Source organism: Oncorhynchus keta, chromosome 26, assembly GCF_023373465.1.
Source record: "Oncorhynchus keta strain PuntledgeMale-10-30-2019 chromosome 26, Oket_V2, whole genome shotgun sequence".
Lineage (NCBI taxonomy): Eukaryota > Metazoa > Chordata > Actinopteri > Salmoniformes > Salmonidae > Oncorhynchus > Oncorhynchus keta.
Window position 1 is genome coordinate 26880999 of NC_068446.1, and position 27468 is coordinate 26908466.

The following is a 27468-nucleotide window of genomic DNA, read 5'->3' on the forward strand; positions in this document are numbered from 1 at the left end:
CTAGTTGACTGCTCCAAAACTCCAGTGTTTTTCCTTCATTGCTTGTTCTCTATATTATTTTTAAATAGGGAGCAGAGATATGGTGAGCAATGTCTTTGGAACATCCAATTGCAATAAAATCCCAGTATCGAATCACAATTCATATCGTATCAGCACCTAAGTATCATGATAATATCGCATTGTGAGGTCCCTGGCAATTCCCAGCCCTAATCTTGACTGCTCTACAATAGCAGACAACCCCTACAGCATGAGACTGCATGAAACTAGGCCTATGTTCCCATGGAATGGAGCAGCAGCACTGTGCTGTGCAGATCTGAGTGCTTGGGGATCGTGGGTCCCAGTGGGGCTAAGAATAGCATGGAAACCCTGATCAATATGAGAGAGGCCGACAGAGAGAAACACAGCCAGGAAACCCAATCTGCTTGCAGGATCATTCAGTTGCAGTGCGTGTGTCTGGGGCTGCAAGGACGGCCAGGTTGCAGGTATTCTGCTTGGACGGCCAGGTTGCAGGTATTCTGCTTGGACGGCCAGGTTGCAGGTATTCTGCTTGGACGGCCAGGTTGCAGGTATTCTGCTTGGACGGCCAGGTTGCAGGTATTCTGCTTGGACGGCCAGGTTGCAGGTATTCTGCTTGGAAGGCCAGGTTGCAGGTATTCTGCTTGGACGGCCAGGTTGCAGGTATTCTGCTTGGAAGGCCAGGTTGCAGGTATTCTGCTTGGACGGCCAGGTTGCAGGTATTCTGCTTGGAAGGCCAGGTTGCAGGTATTCTGCTTGGACGACCAGGTTGCAGGTATTCTGCTTGGACGGCCAGGTTGCAGGTATTCTGCTTGGACGGCCAGGTTGCAGGTATTCTGCTTGGACGGCCAGGTTGCAGGTATTCTGCTTGGCCGATCCAGATGGGAGCTGGGCTGCTGCCTGTGACTGACACACACACAACTCACCGCATCACAGATCCACAATTCAGACCTCTAAATAAAAATACCAGAATGTCTGTGGTTGTGTGAGCGCGTGTGTGTAAAAATAACATTTTAAAAAGTTCTCCTTTTTAGATCAAACGATACTAAACATATTCACGTCATCAAATAACTGATTAAAACACACTGTTTTGCAATGAAGGTCTACAGTAGCCTCAACAGCACTCTGTTGGGTAGCACCATGGTGTAGCCAGAGGACAGATATTTTCTGTCCTCCTCTGGGTACATTGACTTCAATAAAAAACCTAGGAGGCTCATGGTTCTCTTCCCCCTCGATAGACAGTAATTATGGTGACTTCCAGAGGACATCCTCCAACCTATGAGAGCTTGCAGTATGAACTATCTTGTCCATCCAATCAAATTATCAGAGAATGAATCTATTCCTGAAAGCATACGCTACAGCTAGCTAGATAGCACTGCATAAAGCGTGGTGAGTAGTTGACTGAAAGAGAGAAAAAGACAATAGTTGAACAGTTTTGAACAAATTGTTTTCATCAAAAATTAAGGAGAAGCAGCAAAGAGAGAGAGAGAGAGAAAGAGAGAGAGAGAGAGAAAGAGAGAGAGAGAGAGAGAGAGAGAGATCTAGTTTCAGGAATGCTATTTATGTTAGCTAACTGGCTAAGGCTATCCAACACTACAACTCTTCCAAGTCAAGGTAAGCTTTCCTCTTTATTCATTTCACTGGTTCTATTTTGTTGATTATAACGTTAATAAGGTAACAAAGATGTAGCCTGTGTAGCGGTTAGTGGTTATGGTATGAAGGTTTGGCCTGGAGAGGTTTTTGCACCTGGTCACCGACAGCTGTTGTGTTGTACACTGAAGTCCACAAGCGAATGGAAAAGGTGAGAGCAGAGCGCTTAGATGCGAGAAGAAATGATACAACGAGCAAAGTGATGATGCTGTACGCGGCTGCTATGAAAGTGAACTATGTGTGAGGGTGATCAGGGCTTTATTTATTCCCGCCGACTCTGCTGCAAAGCGTTTCTGAAATGGAAGGAAATGGAACGAAACGGGGAGGGACTTACCTTAATTTGTCTAATGAAAAACGTTTGTATTAGTTGCAAAACATTTTGCAACTGTTTGCACTAATGATTTCACCCCAGATCAGCTAGATGCAGGTAACAGTGTGCAAGGCAGTATTGAATGTGTCACTGTCTGTCACCTTGATTACTCCAATTTGTCTCTAGACCTGTGCACCTACGTAATAAACATTAATTTGTAGACTACGTTGTAGCAACCTCATGATGGGTATAATATAGGGCAAATTCGAGTATCATCTAGTATCCTAAACCTATCGAAGCTACATTAAGCTGGGTGAATGGAATATGAATGACAGTCATCCAACATGCTGTAATAGAAATAAGGCCAATTAAAATAAATGCATCCTCCCTAATCTTGAACGGCACGAACCGCCACTGATTCTCATTTACTCCCGTAGGGAGGTATATGACCTGCACATTTTTCTGTTTTAGAATGCCTTTGAATTATTGTTCAAATGTTGTCTCAAACCAAGCTGTAGTCTGTGTCTAAAATAATGGCTACATGCACTGTGCAATAATCAAACCTGTCTCTCTGCCAACCTACATACACTGTAGGCCTATAGGAAGAAAGACTTGAACATGAGCCAAAGGCATACTGCAAGGCCTTCCGAATAACGGACTCAGTCATTCACAGCATAATTATGGTAACGCTACAGAATGTACATGTTAACAGTATGTACCCGCTCAAGACATCCAATTACTGTCCAAACAGCGTACCGTACAAAGCCAGGCATTCAAACAGTCGATGCTGTCACTCACTTGGAGAATAGGAAACGTCCAATTGAGCCAATGGATTGCAGTTCACGACCCCAACAAATGACGCCTGTCTTTTTAATCAAAACAGACTTAATTAGTCATCAATGCACACGCCATTGATCATGTGGTTGAATGTTTTCAGCGGACACTTGCGGCTGTAAATCTGTTAATCTGTTGGAGTGACTATCATAATGAGGAAGCTCAATTACATGTCATCAGTGAACTTTGTGACCTGAGTGGTCTTGTTTTACGCATAAGGTAGTAACACTTGAGTCTCTCTATTACAGTCAACTTGTATGTTCAGTTCCCTACCTACCTACCTACCTACCTACCTACCTACCTACCTACCTACCTACCTACCTACCACCTATCTATCTACCTACCTACCTACCTACCTACCTACCTACCTACCTACCTACCTACCTACCTACCTACCTACCTACCTACCAACCAACCAACCATGTCATTGCAGGGTAATATATTGGGTAGAAATCCCTGCAAGTGGCTTGGGGTTGGTGGGATGGGGGTTTGGGGAGGGGGGCGAGGGTCATGGGTGAATGCAGCTGTGTAACTCAAACCCTGAAAACAGCTGGTGCCAGCACTTTCCCTCTCTCTCTCTGAGTAATCTCTCACATGATTTTTATTCCAAATAAACATGCATATAAAATATTCCATATTTTTCGGGTGGGCTTAAGTATACAAGTATAGGCTTTCCTGTTCTCAATCAATGTAATAGGGGATAGGATTGAGGGAGAAGGCAGAGAGGGAAAACATTTGTGCAGTCCAAAATTTATATTTTGAGTTAAATGTAACCCGCAACCTCTAAGCAGGCCAGCATTTAAACTTGTGAGCAGTCTACCCTCTCCCACTTGGACCCCGTGTCCATAAAATGTAATCTGGACAAAATAACGGATAGTCAATTCACCTTTTCTCCAATCTCTGGACTAAGCAGCCGTTCCATACTTAGAACATTATCCAGAGCCAAAAGGGGAGTATCGTTTCAGGCCCCTACAGAAACCGAACAAAAGATATTAGTAACTTTCACCATTCATCATTCTTGTATATCACTGCCTTTTCCAACGTAAGCATTATTTCCTGCTCCATATCCGTCTCTGCTCTAACTCTCGCTCTCTCTGCTATCTCTCTCTCTCTGCTCTAACTCTCTCTATCTCTCTGCTCTAACTCTCTCTGCTCTAACACTCTCTCTCTCTCTCTGCTCTAACTCTCTGCTCTCTCTCTCTCTGCTGCTCTCTCTCTCTGCTCTAACTCTCTCTCTCTGCTCTCTCTCTCTCTCTCTGCTCTCTCTCTGCTCTAACTCTCTCTCTCTGCTCTAACTCTCTCTGCTCTAACTCTCTCTCTCTCTCTGCTCTAACTCTCTGCTCTAACTCTCTCTCTCTCTCTGCTCTAACTCTCTGCTCTAACTCTCTCTCTCTCTCTGCTCTAACTCTCTCTCTCTCTCTGCTCTAACTCTCTCTCTCTCTGCTCTAACTCTCTGCTCTAACTCTCTCTCTCTCTCTGCTCTAACTCTCTGCTCTAACTCTCTCTCTCTGCTCTAACTCTCTCTCTCTCTCTGCTATCTCTCTCTCTCTGCTCTAACTCTCTCTATCTCTCTGCTCTAACACTCTCTCTCTCTCTCTGCTCTAACTCTCTGCTCTCTCTCTCTGCTCTAACTCTCTCTCTCTCTGCTCTCTCTCTGCTCTAACTCTCTCTCTCTGCTCTAACTCTCTCTGCTCTAACTCTCTCTCTCTCTGCTCTAACTCTCTGCTCTAACTCTCTCTCTCTCTCTGCTCTAACTCTCTGCTCTAACTCTCTCTCTCTCTGCTCTAACTCTCTCTCTCTCTGCTCTAACTCTCTGCTCTAACCCTCCCCCCCCTCCCTCCCTCCTCATCTGTTTCCGTCCAGCTGCTGTCTGTGCTGCCCCTGCCCTGCTCTTGCCAATGACCCACTGCTCTGTTTGCAGTCTACAGATACACAGTGTCAGCTGGCACATGGAAGGTTTGCCCAGGCCTGTCCCAAGTCCAGAAGCCATGAGTTGCCTTCTAGTCATGTGCAAAATAAATGGCTCTACTACCACACCTCAGCTCTAAGAAAGAAAAAAACTGAGACAAAGAGTAGTAAAATCCTGAAAAGAGCTGTCTGGGCAGATACAGTGCGGCAGGACTTCAGCAGACTTCCTGTCTGTCTGCAGGCCCTCCAGTCTGGGGAGATATTTCAGACTTTCCCAACCTAGCCTCATAGGAGTGGAAAGGACATCTCTCTGGTTAAAGAACCAGAGTTAACATTCTTCTATTTAGAATGGAGACCATTTTGAACATGAACAAGCAAGTGAACCTTCACTAATCATGAACAACAGAAGAACTTACACATGATTCATTCTTCCACAACAGGTCCTGAGGTAACCATAACATACTGCAACTCCTGAGGCATAAACATGACTGGGCCTCTTCTGGCCCCTGAGGAGTGGACGAGCCACTGAGTTCAGAGGCTAAAAGTATCAGGGGAGGTGAGACAGATTCATTATTAAAACCTACTCGAAATGTAGCCTCATATTGCCCCTGTTCAGTCCTCCTCTCCCCATCTCTGTCCTCATGGCTGACATATCAATCTGTCCTGACTGCAGATAGTCAGTCAGACAGTCAGGCCACAAAGGCTACACACTCTGTGCCACTGTGCTGTGATTAAGCTAGAAAATAGCTTTTGGTTGACTAACAACACAACAAAAGCCTGTGAAAGAGACAAATAACCGATTCTCCAGATGTTTGCTCTGTTAAATTAATGGCAATTCTTATTTCCCCATTGATGTGAAAATTCATGGAAGAGGTCCTGTCTGTTTTTATGAATCACACATCTAATACATATTTTAGAAGGGATGGAGCAAACAGAGCTTGCGGTTGCCATAAGGCTGTTGTCATTTCGAATACAGTAGGAGTTGTTACAGCCATAATGTTTCTAACTCAGTTAGCCCTGTCTTGGCACTATGTGGTTTAATGCGGCCTGGCGACACCAACGAAGCCTTGTGACTTACTGGCATAGACCATAGACCATAGACCATAGACCATAGACCATAGACTTCCTCAATCATAAAGGCAATAAAGGCTTCCTTAGAAAAGCAGACAATATTATCAGTAAGCAGTAAACACCCTGTGTAACGTAAGGATTGCAAATGGACCATTCTAGCACGTTTTAATTATTGTGTGACACCAGGCAGCTGCCCCATTCTGTCAGATGTAGAGTGTGGAGTGGAGGGTTTTTTAATCAAGCTGTAATTAATCAGGAGGGGGAGGGGAGAGAGGGGGAGCTGAGTAAACCTAAACAGCCATGTAATTACCCATTCTCTCTCTTTATTCCCTGTGTAGATCCACTCCTGCTGCTTTTCCATCCCTCCACCCCTCTCCTCCCTCCACCTCTTCATCTTCCTCTTGTTGCAGATGGGCAGCATGCCAAGCATGCCATCAGTGGCAGCGTCATTGTCTCCATGCCACCAGTGATACCAGCTGCCAGGGCTACATGCAGCCTATAGACAGCTGGCACTGTGCTGGGGACACTGAGGAGAGGGAGGTTCTGGGGGTCCGGGGGATGGGATGGACGTGGGTTGTGGGAAAATGGGGGTTGGGGGTTGGGGGGAAATGTAATGTGAAAGCCTGTGATGAGTTAAAGACTGAATTAAGATGTGTATCTGCTCTCTTTCTTTCCTACATCGAATCTCCTGAGACCACAAAACCGTTTCAGACCTGACCTTTGTCCTCTGTTGAATGAGGTAGGCCTACATCATCTGTTTAGACAGTGTCTGATGATACGATAGACAACAGCACAAACGCCTTCCAACCTGACAACGTCCACCATCTCTGCCCTGCTTGTCTACCCCCTCCCCTCTCAGAGGCACCAGGTGTGTATTGATTCACAGTGAACAGCTGCCACCTAACCAGATGGACAGCTGCCTGCCTTGTAGACTAGCTGTTCTGTCTCTTCTATCTCTCTGTTGCTTATTTGTTGGTCTCGTCAATAGCAGGAGGCCCGGCAGCTGCTCACCATCAACGTGTCTTCATCTTTGCTGAATTCATTACATTTCTTTGTGTAATAAGGAGAAAAACAAAACGATTCTTAAATTACAGACAAGCATGCATATTACACACCCATGCACGCACGTTACACATGCAACTAGGACTGTTACGGTGACCGTATTACCGTCAAACCGGCAGTCACGAGTCATGACCGCAGTCAAATTCCACGTGACCGCTGAGTCACGGTAACTAGGCTTCTCCAAACCTGCACTTTGATGCTACTGATGGTTAGTGGCCTACCAAACTTTCTAATGGCTAGTCACTAACTGCTTGGTACTCAGGGCTCTATTGTCCCTCTAACCACTCTGACATCAATGCAAATGCAATCTAAAATCATATCACACACTTCATGAGAGCCCTGGAATTCAGAGTTTGAGCAGACTGTTGCGCAGCGAGAGCCAGTTCCTCATAGCTGGTTGATGCATTGAATGAACAGATGCCCAGCATTTGGGCAAGAAGGCAAGAAACAGAGCTTGCATTGTTTGGCAACTTTTTCAAATCATAGTCGCATGCATCATGATTTAGCCTAGTCCATAGGCCTATATGTTTTGAGAAGGTTTGTATCACAACTAAAGTCACCAAATAACTCTAAGCGTAGCATATAGGCCAAGGACCCCTGGAACAGGGTTGGAGAGCCCATAGTCTACAGAGTCTAGTGAAACAAGAACCCTGGAACAGGGTTGGAGAGCCCATAGCCTACAGAGTCTAGTGAAACCAGACCCCTGGAACAGGGTTGGAGAGCCCGTAGTCTACAGAGCCTAGTGAAACAAGACCCCTGGAACAGGGTTGGAGAGCCCATAGCCTACAGAGTCTAGTGAAACAAGACCCCTGGAACAGGGTTGGAGAACCCGTAGTCTACAGAGTCTAGTGAAACAAGACCCCTGGAACAGGGTTGGAGAACCCGTAGTCTACAGAGTCTAGTGAAACAAGACCCCTGGAACAGGGTTGGAGAACCCGTAGTCTACAGAGACTAGTGAAACAAGACCCCTGGAACAGGGTTGGAGAACCCGTAGTCTACAGAGTCTAGTGAACCAAGACCCCTGGAACAGGGTTGGAGAACCCGTAGTCTACAGAGTCTAGTGAAACCAGACCCCTGGAACAGGGTTGGAGAACCCATAGTCTACAGAGTCTAGTGAAACAAGACCCCTGGAACAGGGTTGGAGAACCCGTAGTCTACAGAGTCTAGTGAAACGTGTTCTTATAAGCCCAGTCATTACTGGGCGCTTTTTAAAAGAGGATCCCAGCTTTCTGGTGCTGCTATATTTATTGCTCAGTTCTTAAAATGAACCACATGAATCCACTTTACAACCGCTGTGGCCTACCTGGCATATTAAAAACGTAACTAGAGGTAACCTCCATTCGCTATTCGAGTGCAGTGTGCGGATCCTATGTTTTTTTTTTTGGTGAGCCATTCTAAATAAAAAATAATTCCACACATATAGTAATAGGCTATGTGTAAAGACCAGATGAAATTCAGTATAGTCTGATGGGTGAGAACATTATCAAGTGCTTTTCAAATTGTGAATGAGAGACTGATGAAGTGTGTGCAGCCTGCACAAGAAACAGAGCAGAGCGCATGCCTTTCATGTAGCGTTTCCCAAACTCGGTCCTGGGGACCCCAAGGGGTGCACGTTTTTGTTTTTGCCCTAGCATTACACAGCTGATTCAAGTAATCAGAGCTTGATGATTAGTTTATTATTTGAATCAACTGTGTAGTGCTAGGGCAAAAAAACTAAACGTGCACCCCTTGGAGTCCCCATGACCGAATTTGGGAAACGCTTCTTTAATTCACGTTTTTTCAAATCATCATTAGATTTGCATCATGCAGCCTTAGAATGTTTTTGAAATCAAAACATATAGCCTAAGGTTTGTATCACAACTAAAGTTGAATAAATAACTCTAAATTAAGCATTAAGGAGGACCTGTTTCAATTGATCACTTTGTTAAACTGCGCTCAACATGTGCACACTCCCTTAGAAATCATTTGCAAAAGATATCTTTCTATTTAATTAGGCTATGTTCAATTGTATTCTTCTTACTATAAAGTAATAAAAGAAGCTAATTTTATTTGCAGCCAATTTGATTTACAGCAACTCGCCCAAGCCTTCCCCATTTCTCCTTCTCCCAAATCCAGTCAGCTGATGTTCTGAAAGAGCGGCAAAATCTGGACCATTAGAAATCAGCCAGGCTAGACAATCTGGACCCTCTCTTTCTAAAACTATCTGCTGAAATTGTTGCAACCCCTATTACCAGCCTGTTCAACCTCTCTTTTGTGTCGTCTGAGATCCCCAAAGATTGGAAAGCAGCTGCGGTCATCCCCCTCTTCAAAGGGGGACACACTCTTGACCCAAACTGCTACAGACCTATATCTAGCCTACCCTGCCTTTCTAAGGTCTTCAAAAGCCAAGTCAACAAACAGATTACCGACCATTTCGAATCCCACCGCACCTTCTCCGCTATGCAATCTGGTTTCAGAGCTGGTCATGGGTGTACCTCAGCCACACTCAAGGTCCTAAACAATATCTTAACCGCCATCGATAAGAAACAATACTGTGCAGCCGTATTCATTGACCTGGCCAAGGCTTTCGACCCTGTCAATCACCACATCCTCCTCGGCAGACTCGATAGCCTTGGTTTCTCAAATGATTGCCTCATCTGGTTCACCAACTACTTCTCTGATAGAGTACAGTGTGTCAAATTGGAGGGCCTGTTGTCCGGGCCTCTGGCAGTCTCTATGGGGGTGACACAGGGTTCAATTCTTGGGCTGACCTTCTACTCTGTATACATCAATGATGTCGCTCTTGCTGCTGGTGAGTCTCTGATCCACCTCTACGCAGACAACACCATTCTGTATACTTCTGGCCCTTCTTTGGACACTGTGTTAACAACCCTCCAGACGAGCTTCAATGCCATACAACTCTCCTTCCGTGGCCTCCAACTTCTCTTAAATACAAGTATAACTAAATGCATGCTCTTCAACCGCTGCCTGCACCTGCCCGCCCGCCCGTCCAGCATCACTACTCTGGACGGTTCTGACTTAGAAAATGAAGACAACTACAAATACCTACAAATACCTAGGTGTCATATCAAACATCTCCAATCCAAAGTTAAATCTAGAATTGGCTTCCTATTTCGCAACAAAGCATCCTTCACTCATGCTGCCAAACATACCCTCGTAAAACTGACCATCCTACCGATCCTCGACTTCGGCGATGTCATTTACAAAATAGCCTCCAATACCCTACTCAATAAATTGGATGCAGTCTATCACAGTGCCATCCGTTTTGTCACCAAAGCCCCATATACGACACACCACTGCAACCTCTACGCTCTCGTTGGCTGGCCCGTGCTTCATACTCGTCGCCAAACCCACTGGCTCCAGGTCATCTACAAGACCCTGCTAGGTAAAGTCCCCCTTTATCTCAGCTCGCTGGTCACCATAGCAGCACCCACCTGTAGCACGCGCTTCAGCAGGTATATCTCACTGGTCACCCCCAAAACCAATTCCCCCTTTGGCCACCTTTCCTTCCAGTTCTCTGCTGCCAATGATTGGAACGAACTACAAAACATCTCTGAAACTGGAAACACTTATCTCCCTCACTAGCTTTAAGCACCAGCTGTCAGAGCAGCTCACAGATTATTACACCTGTACATAGCCCATCTATAATTTAGCCCAAACAACTACCTCTTCCCCTACTGTATTTATTTATTTAGCTCCGTTGCACCCCATTATTTCTATTTCTACTTTGCACATTCTTCCACTGCAAATCTACCATTCCAGTGTTTTACTTGCTATATTGTATTTACTTCACCACCATGGCCTTTTTTTGCCTTTACCTTCCTTATCTCACCTCATTTGCTCACATCGTATATAGACTTATTTTTCTACTGTATTATTGACTGTGTGTTTGTTTATTCCATGTGTAACTCTGTGTTGCTGTATGTGTTGAACTGCTTTGCTTTAACTTGGCCAGGTCGCAGTTGTAAATGAGAACTTGTTCTCAACTTGCCTACCTGGTTAAATAAAGGTGAAATAAAATGTTTAAAAAAATAAATATTATAAGCAAATCTTGTCTGCTAAATGCGCTAGTGTAGCCCAAAGCCATATGGCATAGCCAGATCAGGGCCTAACATAAGGACGACTCACAATATGCTATTTTGTTATTCTGAAATAGGCTACAATTTCTTCATCTCATAATGTTTCTTTAGATCTACCTAAAATAAAGAATATATTTATTGTGATGGTGTAGGGTCTATTAAATGTATTTATTAGTCTTTTTAACATGTTAATGTTCCAAATGTCTGCATCAGTGGCTTGTAGGCTATGTGTGAAAGCCCAGAGATGCTAAATGTGTTTATATTAATTAATGGTCAACTACCATTAGACCGGGAGTTCCTTGCATGACAGTTACCCCACTGACAAAATTTCATGACCGCCACAGCCCTACACACAACACACGCCTGTCCTCCCCATGCACACACGCGCACGCATTCGCATACACACAAACACACACACACCATCGCATACAAATTGGGTCTGTGACAAAAAGCATGCCCAAAAGCTGTACTATTCTGGTCTCTAGAGAACCCTGAACTGTAATACTCCCTGGCGTTTAATCTCCGTCCCGCTTAAGTAAAACTAAAACAATACCGAGCCATTAATATAACAGAACATTGCAGGGAGACATACGCTTACATGCAGAAGGGAGAATAATAATGGAATCTGTTAAACAGGAAACACAACTTTAACATAGTCGTCCTTTGGGAGTAGAATAGAAACGCAGACAGCCTCCCTCTATTCAGTGTGTTCAGTCTATTCAGTGTGTTCAGTCTATTCAGTGTGTTCAGTCTATTCAGTCTATTCAGTGTGTTCAGTCTATTCAGTCTATTCAGTGTGTTCAGTCTATTCAGTGTGTTCAGTCTATTCAGTATGTTCAGTCTATTCCGTGTGTTCAGTCTATTCAGTGTGTTCAGTCTATTCAGTGTGTTCAGTCTGTTCCGTGTGTTCAGTCTGTTCCGTGTGTTCAGTCTATTCAGTTTGTTCAGTCTATTCAGTGTGTTCAGTCTGTTCCGTGTGTTCAGTCTATTCAGTCTATTCAGTGTGTTCAGTCTATTCAGTATGTTCAGTCTATTCCGTGTGTTCAGTCTGTTCCGTGTGTTCCGTGTGTTTATTGTGTTCAGTCTGTTCCGTGTGTTTATTGTGTCCAGTCTGTTCCATGTGTTTCGTGTGTTCAGTCTGTTCTGTGTGTTCAGTCTGTTCTGTGTGTTCAGTGTGTTTAGTGTGTTCAGTCTGTTCAGTGTGTTTAGTGTGTTCAGTGTGTTTAGTGTGTTCAGTCTGTTACGTGTGTTTAGTGTGTTCAGTATGTTCAGTCTGTTCAGTGTGTTTAGTGTGTTCAATGTGTTTAGTGTGTTCAGTGTGTTTAGTGTGTTCAGTTTGTTCCGTGTGTTTAGTGTGTTTTGTGTGTTCAGTGTGTTTAGTGTGTTCAATGTGTTTAGTGTGTTCAGTGTGTTTAGTGTGTTCAGTGTGTTCAGTCTGTTCAGTGTGTTCAGTGTGTTCAGTGTGTTTAGTGTGTTCAGTCTGTTACGTGTGTTCAGTATGTTCAGTCTGTTCAGTGTGTTCAGTGTGTTCAGTGTGTTCAGTGTGTTTAGTGTGTTTAGTGTGTTCAGTGTGTTCAGTCTGTTCAGTGTGTTTAGTGTGTTCAGTGTGTTTAGTGTGTTTAGTGTGTTCAGTGTGTTTAGTGTGTTCAGTCTGTTCCGTGTGTTTATTGTGTTCAGTCTGTTCAGTGTGTTTAGTGTGTTTAGTGTGTTCAGTGTGTTTAGTGTGTTCAGTGTGTTTAGTGTGTTCAGTGTGTTTAGTGTGTTCAGTGTGTTTAGTGTGTTCAGTGTGTTCTGTGTGTTTATTGTGTTCAGTTTGTTCTGTGTGTTTATTGTGTTCAGTGTGTTTAGTGTGTTTAGTGTGTTCAGTGTGTTTAGTGTGTTCAGTTTGTTCTGTGTGTTTATTGTGTTCAGTGTGTTTAGTGTGTTTAGTGTGTTCAGTGTGTTTAGTGTGTTCAGTTTGTTCCGTGTGTTTATTGTGTTCAGTGTGTTTAGTGTGTTCAGTGTGTTTAGTGTGTTCAGTGTGTTTAGTGCGTTCAGTTTGTTCCGTGTGTTTATTGTGTTCAGTGTGTTTAGTGTGTTTAGTGTGTTCAGTGTGTTTAGTGTGTTCAGTTTGTTCCGTGTGTTTATTGTGTTCAGTGTGTTTAGTGTGTTCAGTGTGTTTAGTGTGTTCAGTTTGTTCCATGTGTTTATTGTGTTCAGTGTGTTTAGTGTGTTTAGTGTGTTCAGTGTGTTTAGTGTGTTCAGTTTGTTCCGTGTGTTCAGTGTGTTTAGTGTGTTCAGTGTGTTTAGTGTGTTCAGTCTGTTACGTGTGTTTAGTGTGTTCAGTATGTTCAGTCTGTTCAGTGTGTTCAGTGTGTTCAGTGTGTTTAGTGTGTTCAGTGTATTTAGTGTGTTCAGTCTGTTCCGTGTGTTCAGTTTGTTCCGTGTGTTTATTGTGTTCAGTTTGTTCAGTGTGTTTAGTGTGTTTAGTGTGTTCAGTGTGTTTAGTGTGTTCAGTGTGTTTAGTGTGTTCAGTGTGTTTAGTGTATTCAGTGTGTTTAGTGTGTTTAGTGTGTTCAGTTTGTACCGTGTGTTTATTGTGTTCAGTCTGTTCAGTGTGTTTAGTGTGTTCAGTGTGTTTAGTGTGTTCAGTGTGTTTATTGTGTTCAGTCTGTTCCATGTGTTCAGTGTGAGAGATAAAAGAGGTTGCCATGACAGGAGGAATAACTGAGATGACCCTCATGTTCCACTTGTTAATGCCAGGGGGTGACAGGTGAAAGGCAGTGGAGACACTCTCCTCCTCCCCTCTTCCCCCACCAACGACACTTCATCCGACAGCTTAAGCCTAATAGATGTTTACTTAAAGTGAAAATATGTGGCATTTACTGTAGATGTGTTACTCATTCCAATCAAGTTTGTTCATGTGGGTACTGTAGATCAAAGCACTGTAGCTATAGCAGCATCTATATGTGTTGCTACAGGAATACAATTCTGTATGACTGAGTCAGTAAATACTGCATATCAGTGGAGGCTGCTGAGCGGAGCACGGCTCATAATAATGGCTGAAACGAAGCGAATGGAATGGCATCAAACCATGTGTTTGCTGTATTTGATACCATTCCACTGATTCCGCTCCAGTCATTACCACGAGCCCGTCCTCCCCAATTAAGGTGACACCAACCTCCTGTGCTGCATATTGATGTGACCAGTATCCCATTCTTTTTTGTTTAACTTGTATTCTCTACTTGTATCCCTTCTTTTAAAATCAATATTGACAATGTATCGCATACTGGAAGTGAAAAATAAGAGAACAATGAAAACCACAAACTTGCTCAGCCAAACAGTCCGACCACACTCCTCCTGGGTCCAGGCAGACAGACATGGGAGTGAAGAGGCATACAGAGCATGAGAGAACTAGTAATGTTGAGTAGCTGAGGTCGGGGAACAGAAACAGAAGTCACCTATACGTGTACAGCGTATTAGAAGAGAATTACAAGGACAAGTTTCACATTTTCTGTCAAATTAGAGTGGTCTGAGTGGGGAGGGGAAAACTGAAAACTAGCTGTTATTGGCAGAAAGGTTTGGAACTCTCTTTCTTATTGGTCTATTAACTCATTTACCGCCTGGTGATGTCACCAGGCAGGCCAAAACTCCATCCCACCAAAACAGGCAGAAATTTCAAACAGCTCTTACACGAAAAGGGCATTATCATAATTTTCACAATGTCACATTATCATTCCAACCTCACAGTGTGAAAATAAATCTAAAATACAGAAGAATCTAATTTTGGACTGCACCTGGCCTTTAACTTACAGAAAATCAAAGTTGACAGATCTTTGCACAGAGAGAAAAAAAACTAAACGGAGGGAGTTTGCACTCTAGCGATTCCTGTGGCGGGCCGGGCGCATGCACGCTGACACGGTCGACAGTTGTATGGTGTTTCCTCTGACACATTGGTGTGGCTGGCTTCCGGGTTAAGGAGGTTTTGTGTCAAGAAGCAGTGCGTCTTGGCTGGGTTGCTCTCGACCTTCACCTCTCCTGAGTCTGTGTGGGAGTTTCAGCTATGGGACAAGACTGTAACTACCAGTTGGATACCACAAAATTGGGGGGGGGAGTCTTTTTTTCTCTCTTTTTTATCTCGCGGGCCAGATTGAAGTACTTTGCCCCATCTTGAGCTATACCGTGATATCAACTGAGGTTAACTCAGGCCCAAGCCTGCTGTGGCTCATATGAGAGCTCTTATGCACAAAACAAAATTCTCCAGATGTAGACAGTGAATTAAGCCGACAGAACAAGGCAACTCATAGATATGGACATGATAAACCAGGCTGAAGGTAAAGAATTTGACTCTCTGTCCCTCTCCCTTTTCTCAGTTTCTGGAAGAAAACCAGATCAGATCACATTAGAGTAAAGGAAGGATGTGCATGACAATTGAAGATACATGTACTGTAGTTAAATACAAGATTAATGGGTAACTAACTTCTACTTCTAGTATGGGTGTGCAATGCTGGGTTTGTAAATTGTGTAAAACGCAACACGGTATTGTGCAACGGTTTCACATTGTTTAGGGGTGAGCTGACAAGTTTAGTATTTTTGATTTTACAGTCAGATAAGGCCCAAATAGATCATACCCAAATGTCAGTTCAGAAATGCGTGAGATTAACAGCCATGTTTCTCTGTGTTGGTTTTAGTGAACAACTTCCATAATGGGACTGAACCCATCACTCTGACTGTACCACATGTTGTCTGTTTTGTCATATGGCTCATGTGTAACAGCAGCGGGTTTGGCTCACCCCTACATATGAAGTCACACACACTGTAGGCTAGAGGGAGAGATTGAGAACTGGAAACAGATGGATAGAGGGCGAAAAGCGAGATAGAAAGAGGAGGAGGAGGAATTATTGCTGCCAGCTGTGAGCCTAGCTATTACAATCCCACATGAAATTGTCAGTGGCTATTTAGTCCATAGGGAACATATATTCAAAGGTCATGATGGTTGGAGAGAAATAAAAAAAACACACCTCATTCACAGACTGTAAATTAGAACTCATAGTGTACATTTGGACTGAAGAGAAACGGCAATTGTTATTGTCGAACTGTAAACGACTTGCCCCCAAGACACACTTGACTGTCCAGATGACCATACCAAGCCTAATGGGGGCATGTTTGAGTTGAACTTTCAGAGCTCCAAAACATCATCATAAACTAAAACATTCACGACGCTGAAGAGTCGCAGACGCATTCTCAGCGCAATGTTACTAAAAGATTCCGTTTGTGTTCAGTTTCAGTTCAAATACCGATCTAAATAGTAACTCCTCACTTTACAGTAGTTCAGCCTTTTAACCTCCACTAAATTCCAATCCTGCTATTTCCAACAACAGTCCCTCTGCAAAGCAACCACTTCTGGTTCATTTGGCTGTCAAAGTAGTCTACAATCTCCCTGTTTAACTGCAGGGATTAAAGGAAGGGTCTTAATTGCTTCCTTTGAGAGCAGAAAAGATTAGATCAAGGGAGATGACGAGGCGATGATGAGGCCAACGAGAAACTAGGCCGAGACACAGGGTCTCGTAGGATTCTCCCACCAAATTTCGAAATATGGGCATTTACAGACTCATTTACAGACTCATTTACAGACTCATTTACAGACTCGTACATTCATTGGTTCTATGCAGGACTTTTCCAGGAATGTAGAGTGTACTCATTAGACATGTTGGAGAGTAAATAGCTTTCCTTAATAAACATATCATATCTGTCCAAATCTAAACCATTAGATGACGTACTGAAGACTTCGCCACACTCCCAGAAAGTCAAACTACCACATATCTAGGAGAAGGAACGTTTCTTACATTCTTCAGAACATTATTCACCATCCTCGGCTGACAAGCGTACTGAACTTCCCCACCTACAAAAACAATAGAGAAAAAGCACTGAGGCTTTTTTTTTGGAACTCTCAACTAAAACAGCAGTCAATTTATTCTACTTCGTTTTTATAACGCACCCCTGTCAAACAACAGCTCTGTTTTCAAAGGGAATGCAAATGCACTATGGGTGGAGTGGTGTGTAGAGGGGGGTGGGTGTTGTGGTACAAACTGTTTATGCTTTCAATCTGTATTGGAATCTGTGTTGGAGCTGTATTGGAATCTGTATTGGAATCTGTATTGGAATCTGTATTGGAATCTGTATTGGAGCTAACTGTTCTTTCTGCCATTCAACTACCATGCTTTCAATTGATGTTATTGAGGGGCTATCTAATAGAAGTGTTTCCTGTTCTTCTCCTTGGATAGATATGGGGTCAGTCCTGGTGAGGTGTGGGTATCCAGAACATGTGCTTTCATCTGTGATTCCCCTGAGTGTGAGTGTGTGCACGTGAGTGTGTGTGTATGTGTGTGTGTGTGTGAGTACCTTCTCCCCGAACACTGAAAGGAGGCCAGAATGTAGGCTAGGTCTCAGTGAGTGGGAGAACCTGCCAAGTCTCTCTGTCTGAGAGGAGCAGCAGCACTCCTTCATGTCTGCCTTTCATCTGTCACTTCTATCCTTCAGCGCTTTGATCAGCTCCAACGCTACCGACACTCTGAGGCCTGGAGGCTGGAGGCCTGCTTCTAGCCATCACCTACAACAGGCTTCACAGAGGCTATGAGGGAGGAGAGGACCAAGATGAGTATATGTTAGCCTCCAACGTGAGCTTCTTCTCAGCTTCTTCTAATCTGTCGGGGACACAGTCTAGCTTGGTTAGAGGGGGGCAGGTAGCCTAGTGGTTAGAGAGGGGGGCAGGTAGCCTAGTGGTTAGAGAGGGGTGGCAGGTAGCCTAGTGGTTAGAGAGGGGTGGCAGGTCGCCTAGTGGTTAGAGAGGGGGTGGCTGGTAGCCTAGTGGTTAGGGGGGTGGTAGGTAGCCTAGTGGTTAGAGAGGGGTGGCAGGTAGCCTAGTGGTTAGAGAGGGGTGGCAGGTAACCTAGTAGTTAGAGAGGGGTGGCAGGTAGCCTAGTGGTTAGAGAGGGGGTGGCAGGTAGCCTAGTGGTTAGAGAGGGGGTGGCAGCTAGCCTAGTAGTTAGAGAGGGGGTGGCAGGTAGCCTAGTGGTTAGAGAGGGGGGGGGGGCAGGTCACCTAGTGGTTAGAGAGGGGGGCAGGTAGCCTAGTGGTTAGAGAGGGGGGCAGGTAGCCTAGTGGTTAGAGAGGGGGTGGCAGGTCGCCTAGTGGTTAGAGAGGGGGTGGCAGGTAGCCTAGTGGTTAGAGAGGGGTGGCAGGTAACCTAGTAGTTAGAGAGGGGTGGCAGGTAGCCTAGTGGTTAGAGAGGGGTGGCAGGTAGCCTAGTGGTTAGAGAGGGGTGGCAGGTAGCCTAGTGGTTAGAGAGGGGGTGGCAGGTAGCCTAGTGGTTAGAGAGGGGGTGGCAGGTAGCCTAGTGGTTAGAGAGGGGTGGCAGCTAGCCTAGTAGTTAGAGAGGGGTGGCAGGTAGCCTAGTGGTTAGAGAGGGGGCGGCAGGTCACCTAGTGGTTAGAGAGGGGGGGGCAGGTAGCCTAGTGGTTAGAGAGGGGGGGGGCAGGTAGCCTAGTGGTTAGAGAGGGGGTGGCAGGTCGCCTAGTGGTTAGAGAGGGGGTGGCAGGTAGCCTAGTGGTTAGAGAGGGGGTGGCAGGTAACCTAGTAGTTAGAGAGGGGGTGGCAGGTAGCCTAGTGGTTAGAGAGGGGGTGGCAGGTAGCCTAGTGGTTAGAGAGGGGGTGGCAGGTAGCCTAGTGGTTAGAGAGGGGGTGGCAGGTAGCCTAGTAGTTAGAGAGGGGGTGGCAGGTAGCCTAGTGGTTAGAGAGGGGGTGGCAGGTAGCCTAGTGGTTAGAGAGGGGGTGGCAGGTAGCCTAGTGGTTAGAGAGGGGGTGGCAGGTAGCCTAGTGGTTAGAGAGGGGGTGGCAGGTAGCCTAGTTGTTAGAGAGGGGGTCGCAGGTAGCCTAGTGGTTAGAGAGGGGGTGGCAGGTAGTCTAGTGGTTCGGGGGGGGGTGGCAGGTAGCCTAGTGGTTAGAGCGTTGGGCCAGTAACCGAAAGGTTTCTAGATCGAATCCCCGAGCTGACAAGGTAAAAATCTGTCGTTCTGCCCCTGAAGAGGCAGTTAACCCACTGTTCCTAGGCTGTCATTGTAAATATGCATTTGTTCTTAACTGACTTGCCTAGTTAAATAAGGGTACAAAAATAAATGGCTTGGAATAAGTTATGAGACAATTAGGACAAAAAATGTACATTCTGACCATAGGAAGTCAAGATAAAGGTATGTCTCATCATCTACAACAACGTATGGACGCAGATAGGTCATCACCCTCTGAGAAGTGACTTCTCATGTCTCATTTCCCCAACCACATGAAAGCAACTCAACGTTATGCTCTGTAAAACAGAAACCTCACTGGGTTAGGGAGTCCTGCGTCATAAACCCATAAGTGCGTCTGTGGGAAGTTTCATTCTGAGTGTTTTGTTTACTGTACACATACAGTGTAATACCATAAATGACAGAGGGCTGCTGAAAACCGGATGCTTCACAAGGTTACAGTCCCTCTACTGAATGAATGTACTGTGCAAAGTTGGAAACAACGTGACTGTTGTGTGTCAAATTGTCACTAATATGATAATGATCTAACTGTATTTACTCAAGACGGGGAGAAGTTCTAAGTGTACAGTCCCATTAGACAGGACTGTGATGTACATATACTGTAAATAACAGTGGCTGAGAATGAGGAGTGCTTTATATTCATGTAAACCTTTAGGACCCAGGACTAATGAAAATAAACATCTCCCCTGCTCCAGTACTGGGCCATGGCACTCGGGTTTGGGGAGGCTGTTGGATTGGCCAGCTTCTCTGCGGCAACTGTAAGGTCCTGGAGGTTTTCAAGAGATTTCATTAGAAACATCAACAGTGGGAGAAGCAGGGCGGCCAGCTGAATTAGCTTCTTTCGAACCATGATTCATGGAATCAGGTGGTTTACTGAGTGACTGGAATGAGAGTATAAACAACAGCTCCAGGACTTGGGGCTTATTTTCCTCTCAGTGGTGCTCTTTTGTCTCTGATACACAGGCGTAACGTAACACGGCTCTGTGGAGAGGATTCTGACGAGTGACGCCTGATGCCCTCCCCCAAATAACAGTCTGGCAGTGTCGGGACAAGGCGACTCAATGAAGCTGTCTTTCTGTATGACAACAGCTGCACATAGATTCTGATTTAAAAAAAGATATATTGAGACTGTGAGACCTCCTCACTCTCTCTCTATATGTCTGCCAAACTCCCCTGTCCTCTCTCTCCTTCCCTCCATCCAACACTTTCTCTCTTTCTCTTTTGTGAATAGCTGGGAGTTGGGAAAGAGATTCCCAGTCGTTGTTTGGCCTGAATAGAGGGACCTGGAGGAGAGGTAACCTCCGATTCCCAGAGAGACTGATGGCCTCATCGCCTCCACACAGGATCACTACTCAAATCCACTTCTCCTCAGCTCCAATTAGCTGTGGTGGGGAGCTCTGCTCTGCTCTGTCTGACCAGACCACAGGGCCTGGGATAGACCAGGAAGGGAGGGAGGGAGCCTAATGTTAGGTCACTTACGTCCCACCCTTCCCAGCAATTAGGGAGCATATGAGTGTGCAGTTGGTCTGGAGCTGAAAAACAGCAATGGGAGGGTGTTAGCACCAGCAGTCTATACCAGGGTTTCCCAGACTCTGTCTTGGTCCTAACACGACACAGCTGATTCAAATATACAACTCATCACCAAGCTGTGTAGTGCAAAGGACAAAAACCAAAATGTTCACCCAGGGGAGCCCCAGGACCGAGTTTGGGAAACACTGGTCTGTATCACCTAGACTAGAGAAAACGTTGCTGCCTGCCTGACTGCCAGGCATCAGGGATGGTGAGCTGTTTGTTAGCTGTAATGTTATGAGTAACGTTATGAGTGGGGTTTCAGCAGCACAGAGAGGATTTGGTCTCATAATGGTTTGGTGGGGGTGTTAAATAGCACACAGACAGGGAATCAGAAAGCCCTGTTATAGCACAGAGACAGAGAATCAGAAAGCACTGTTATAGCACAGAGACAGGGAATCAGAAAGCCCTGTTATAACACAGAGACAGGGAATCAGAAAGCACTGTTATAACACACAGACAGGGAATCAGAAAGCCCTGTTATAGCACAGAGAGAGGGAATCAGAAAGCCTTGTTATAACACAGAGACAGGGAATCAGAAAGCCCTGTTATAACACAGAGACAGGGAATCAGAAAGCCCTGTTATAGCACAGAGACAGGGAATCAGAAAGCACTGTTATAACACACAGACAGGGAATCAGAAAGCCCTGTTATAGCACAGAGACAGGGAATCAGAAAGCCCTGTTATAACACAGAGACAGGGAATCAGAAAGCCCTGTTATAACACAGAGACAGGGAATCAGAAAGCCCTGTTATAGCACAGAGACAGGGAATCAGAAAGCCCTGTTATAACACAGAGACAGGGAATCAGAAAGCCCTGTTATAGCACAGAGACAGGGAATCAGAAAGCACTGTTATAACACCGAGACAGGGAATCAGAAAGCCCTGTTATAGCACAGAGACAGGGAATCAGAAAGCACTGTTATAACACCGAGACAGGGAATCAGAAAGCACTGTTATAACACAGAGACAGGGAATCAGAAAGCACTGTTATAACACCGAGACAGGGAATCAGAAAGCCCTGTTATAGCACATAGACAGGGAATCAGAAAGCACTGTTATAACAGAGACAGGGAATCAGAAAGCCCTGTTATAGCACAGAGACAGGGAATCAGAAAGCACTGTTATAACACAGAGACAGGGAATCAGAAAGCCCTGTTATAGCACAGAGACAGGGAATCAGAAAGCCCTGTTATAACACAGAGACAGGGAATCAGAAAGCACTGTTATAACACAGAGACAGGGAATCAGAAAGCACTGTTATAACACAGAGACAGGGAATCAGAAAGCATCAAAGCACTCTGCTTGAAAATTTCAAATATCATCCTCCTATCTCATTAGACTCTCCAAATATTATTGAGCTTGTTGAGTGGAATTTGTTATTGATAACTACAAATAAAAACACTTGTGGTAGGTAGATAGATATACACTCTATGGTCTATATATACACCTGTGTGGGCCTAAGTTCAAGTGAAATTGATCACCAGTCATCGCTAGGCCTACTTTAAATGGTTCAATAACCATTGGCCCTACATTCTGAAGTATAAAGTTGAGAACCTGAAAAGCATTATCTGAAAACAGTATCTGCATTCAAATTTTTATTTTAAGACAAAAAAAACAAGTGTTCTTTTGGACGTGTTACTAAATCCAAGTCCTCATTTAAAGATCATGATTTGAGTCCAAATGAACAGATATTGATGTATACCTAAGAGCCCTTGCTGTGCTAAAATGATACTTTAATGCCAACACAAAGATCTCTTTAGAAAGCCAATGAGTAACAACAACAGCATATCTGTAATTGAGTCAGTGTTGCATGGTGCTACTAGTAATCTGAAACATTAGTATCCTTACGCCTCTGACAGTTTGCCTATCTGAGTTCTCTCACATGTCCACTGACACCGCTCCAAAGCAGAGAGCCGCTCCAATGCAGAGAGCCGCTCCAATGCAGAGAGCCGCTCCAATGCAGAGAGCCTCTCCAATGCAGAGAGCCGCTCCAATGCAGAGAGCCGCTCCAATGCAGAGAGCCGCTCCAATGCAGAGAGCCGCTCCAATACAGAGAGCCTTTCAAATATAGAGCCCAGACTCAGCACAATGCCTGCATTCTGCCAGCACACACCCAGCTCATCGATCCACTAGATTGATTACCATAGAGCTGCAATGTCTTTGACTTTCCCCCGTGACCTCCCTCTCCTTCTCTCTCTGTGTCTGTGTGTGTGGGTGTCTGTCGTGTGGCTCAGTTGGTAGAACATGGCGCTGGCAATGCCAGGGCTGTATACACTCGATACTGTTAATGGCTCTGGATAAGAGACTCTGCTAAATGACTCAAATGTAAACATATGAGTGTGTGTGTGTGTGTGTGTGTAATATATAATAATAATATATGCCATTTAGCAGACGCTTTTATCCAAAGCGACTTACAGTCATGTGTGCATACATTCTACGTATGGGTGGTCCCGGGGATTGAACCCACTTCCCTGGCGTTACAAGCGCCATGCTATACAAACTGAGCTACAGAAGGACCACAGTGTGTGTGTGTAAGCCACGGTGGTAATAGGGAAGGATAGGGTTGGGGGGTTTAACTTTAAACATATGTGTTTGAATATTGGTCATTAACACCACTTCCCAATTTATTCATTCCTATGCTGAACCACGTAGCCTACCAATGAACGTAGCCGGGTTCAAGCCAACATTGACGTTGCTTCAATTAAATGTAAAGGCCATTTATATTTAATTTTCTTTCCATATCAGTCATACTATTGCACCTTCAAACTACTGGCAGTGATCTTTGATAATAACCAGAGGGGGAAGGCTGGATGCTCACGGTAACATTTGTAGCTGTCCAAGGTGATATAATTAGCTCAAGTGTCTTTGACAATCTCTTCCATTGGCTGTTAAATAACTCCAGGTACGAGAGCAGAACACCTCCCCCCTTCGGAGGAGAACAACACTGCTGAACTTGACCCTTTGGAGGCCCGCTCCTCCTCCCATCCCTTCTAAATGTCCGTTGTCAGAGCCGCGGAGCACATTCCTCTGTGGCTGTGTTGACTGAACATGCGTGTCTGTGACTGAGCCTGAGAGAGCGGGATCTCTCTGAGTCTGAGCCTCTGCAGCAGGAAGTGGCCGCCACAGTGCAGGGTGCAGATTTACGGTGTGCTGCTCAACGGTCACAGAGACAACTGTACAGTGTGGTAGTTTCGTGTGTGTGACATAACAGCATAATGTTACGGTGCACACACACAATGTGTTTTTTGTGCAGTGCCGTGGCAGCAGATGGAGGAGGGGTTCACGGGCAGCTGGAGGCAGAGAGGTTGAGCTCGGATTCTCAGTAAGTGCTCACTTAGAACTTGGCACTGTCTCCTCACAAGAGTGTTTTGTGAAATTGGTCAAACCACCGTACCATCTATTGTGACAATTTTTATGCTATATTGAGTTTAATAAAAAAGTCTTCAAACACAAGAAAAATTCAGAATGACAGAAGACAAGTAGAACCTGTTAAAAGAGTTGGCACAGTTACATTGGGTCATGATTTATTATTCTGCAATAAAAACTTTTAACACAAATATGAGTAATAAGCCAAACAGGGGAGTTGTGTAAACACATTATTGCTGCAAATGAAACTCTGATTAACATAGAGGCAGAAAACAACCAGCTTTAACCCAGCATCATCCTTGGGGATCCAATGCATGCGGGAGTACTGCACTCTGCTCAATGCATGCGGGACTACTGCACTCTGCTCAATTAGTAAAGATACCAAAACACAGGCCAGCAAATGAGCAAGGACCAACACAGCCCAGCTGGTGTTGCTGTTTGATGGCTTAACACTGCTAACACTGCTCTCCCTGTCCAACCCAGAGATGAGATCAGGGAGGGAGGGAGGGAAGGAGGAGGTGGAGAGAGAGCTCTGAGGAAGGAATCCGAGCACAACATATCCTTGGAACTGAAAGGGGGGTCTGTGCCTTTAAGAACAAATGCTGACTGGTTGCCTCTCTGCTCTCCCTCTCTCTCCCCCTCCTTCCTTTCCTTTCCCTCTCTCAGAACTAGCCTCCTCCCTCCCGCCCTCTCTCTTTCTTTGGTCTGAGTGAAAGTGAAAACCTGCAGCTCCTTATCAGAGTGTTTACAGCCAGGAGTTTGTAGGCTATTAGGCAGGTCAGGTGACAGGGAGGCTGTGCTGCACCATGACCCAGACATCTCAGGGTGAAGGTTGCCTCAGGGAGGGGTGGGGGGGGTGACAGGGTTTACTGGTGGGAGGGGCCAGAGCCAGCCAGGCCAGAGGTAGATCAGTGGCAGACACACAGCCCAGCTAGTTTATTTGGTTCCATGGAAGTTGTGGGAACATATGTTTTTGGTTCCATATTGGTTGTGGGCCAAAGCTATATGTTTCCTGACTTGTAAAACTGAAGTGAACATTTTGCTTGTTCTGGGAACGTTTATTTTTAGGTTGCAGGGAGGTTCTGAGAACATTTTACTCTGGTTTCTTTAAAGTTTCTTGGGAGGTTTTATTAACGCTCTGAGAACAGAAATGATAGGTTTTGGAATAACTTCCTTAAAACTTTCACTGAATGTTTCATTAAGACTTTTAATAACACTGCCAGCTTATTTTGTTTTAAACTCAAAATACAGATAGGACATGGAAATTCATTTCCCCAGGCATTAATCATGTAAACATATTTATTTTTGTTTGTGACAAGGCATCTGTGAGAATTGAACATATAATCTTTTGCTCTCGATCTGTGGAATTAGTCCAATTCATCACCAGGAAGAAGCTAGCGAGTTATGTTGATGCTGAGAATGGAATGAATATGTTTTTAAATAACATTCTTAACGCTACTAAAGTTTTTATGGAAAGTTTTCTTAACATTCTCAGAAAAATTCGAGAACATTACTTTAAATAGAACCATGAGGAAACTAGTTTCCTAACCAGTTGACAAACGTTCCTAGAACATTACAAAAATTGAAATGAAATGTAACCACATTTGAACTTTTAGGAAATGTTCTGTTAAGGTAATGAAATAAAGTTTCATTAAAATAAAGTTTTTTTGTCAACTTCCGTAATGTGCTGAGAATGTTCCAAAGCCAAGCAACTGTCCTGCACCATTCCCAGAAAGTTGTGGGAAGGTTGTATGCAAACTAACCATAGGTTAATCACGCTCTCAGCAAGCTCTAAGAAACATGTGTTTCTCATAACATTATGTGCTAACTGGGATGGTTCTCATAACATTATGTGCTAGCTGGGATGGTTCTCAGAGCATTATGTGCTAGCTGGGAGCTCACAGCTGAGGACAGAAATAATTTCCAGCACTAGCTCAGCTATCAGGCTTCCCTCTCTTCTCGCTCTCTCTGTCATCTTCCTTTTTCTGTTCACCTCAGGAACAGCCATATTTATTCAATCTAAACAAATACAGCAGATTTTTTTTTACCTTTATTTAACTAGGCAAATCAGTTAAGAACAAATGTTTATTTACAATGATGGCCTACCGGGAAACAGTGAGTTACCTGCCTTGTTCAGGGGCAGATTGACCAGAACAGAAAGGGGCAGGGGCAAATTGACCTGAGATTGACTAGCACTGAAAGGATTTCAGCTTTAGGCCTATCTGTCACGTTCTGACCTTTATTTCCTGTGTTTTGTATTTATTTAGTATGGTCAGGGCGTGAGATGGGGTGGGCAGTCTATGTTTGTTTTTCTATGATTTTGGGATTTCTATGTTTCGGCCTAGTATGGTTCTCAATCAGAGGCAGGTGTCATTAGTTGTCTCTGATTGAGAATCATACTTAGGTGGCCTGGGTTTCACTGTTTGTTTGTGGGTGATTGTCTATGTAGATTGCTTGTGTCATCACAGTTCTCATTTAGCTTCACGGTCGTTATTTGTTTATTGTTTTGTATAGTGTGTTTCAGTGTTCTGTGTTCTCTTTATTAAATTTCATCATGAACATATACCACGCCACATTTTGGTCCTCCGATCCTTCTCGCCTCTCCGCCCGTGACACTATCATATTCAGAGTCAAACGTGGACAAAATCCTAAATAAAAGATGTTAATAATTGAGAAGAAAATAAACTAAGCTAACAAGCTTGAAAAGTCTTGTAAAAAGAATATTCAGCTAAGAATGTATAGTGAAATGAAAGCAATTACTGATAATGTAACACAACACACACACACACACACACACACACACACACACACACACACACACACACACACACACACAACCAGGCCATAGAGAAGAACCTGTCTGTCTGCTCTGCTCAAACACAGAGGGGCTAAGGAGGGTCTTCTGCAGTGCTGATTCCCTGCATTCAGTATATTGTACAGCAAAATAATGATTTTACCTGCATATGGAGCCAATTGCTTCCCATAATATTTCAAAACTGTTTGCATTGTAACATAGGCTGACAGTAGCAGAGGATTTCTTTTTATGATCATAATTGTATTTGATGACAGGCTTTGCTCCTCCCTGCCACTAAAGAGGTCTAATAGAACAGCCTATTCGCTTAATAGTGGGCGCACAGGCTCATCTGGGGTTATGTAGGGTGACCTGGCAGGCTGGTTGAGACCTATGGCAGGGGCCGGGGAGGGGCTGCCTCCTCTGATGGGACAGCTCCTCCTTGGCCTCTGCCATGGGTCCCAACCAGCCTGCCAGGTCACCCCACTCTGAGCCAAGTAGTAGAGGATGCAGAGAGTGGCCCTGTCTGATGGCTGCTGGCTCTAGCCCTGAGAGGCACCCTGCCTGCCTGTCTGTGCATCAGCTGGTGCCCAGCTTTCCCCTCTAACTACCAGGCTACACCCTTTTATTAAACACTGTACATTTTAACACATCTCTGAGGCTGGCGTTCGAAATCCATGCTCATTTAAAATGATTTACACTGTCAGGACCTGGCTCCAGTTCATTTCTCTCTCTCTCTCTCTCTCTCTC

At 44.7% G+C, this 27468-nt stretch overlaps 1 protein-coding gene across 7 annotated transcripts in view; it reads right to left on the reverse strand.

Annotated features, from left to right (window-relative positions):
• LOC118359172 (nuclear factor 1 C-type-like) overlaps positions 1-27468 on the reverse strand; it is a 151500-nt gene that overhangs the window by 81123 nt on the left and 42909 nt on the right. The window lies entirely within an intron of this gene.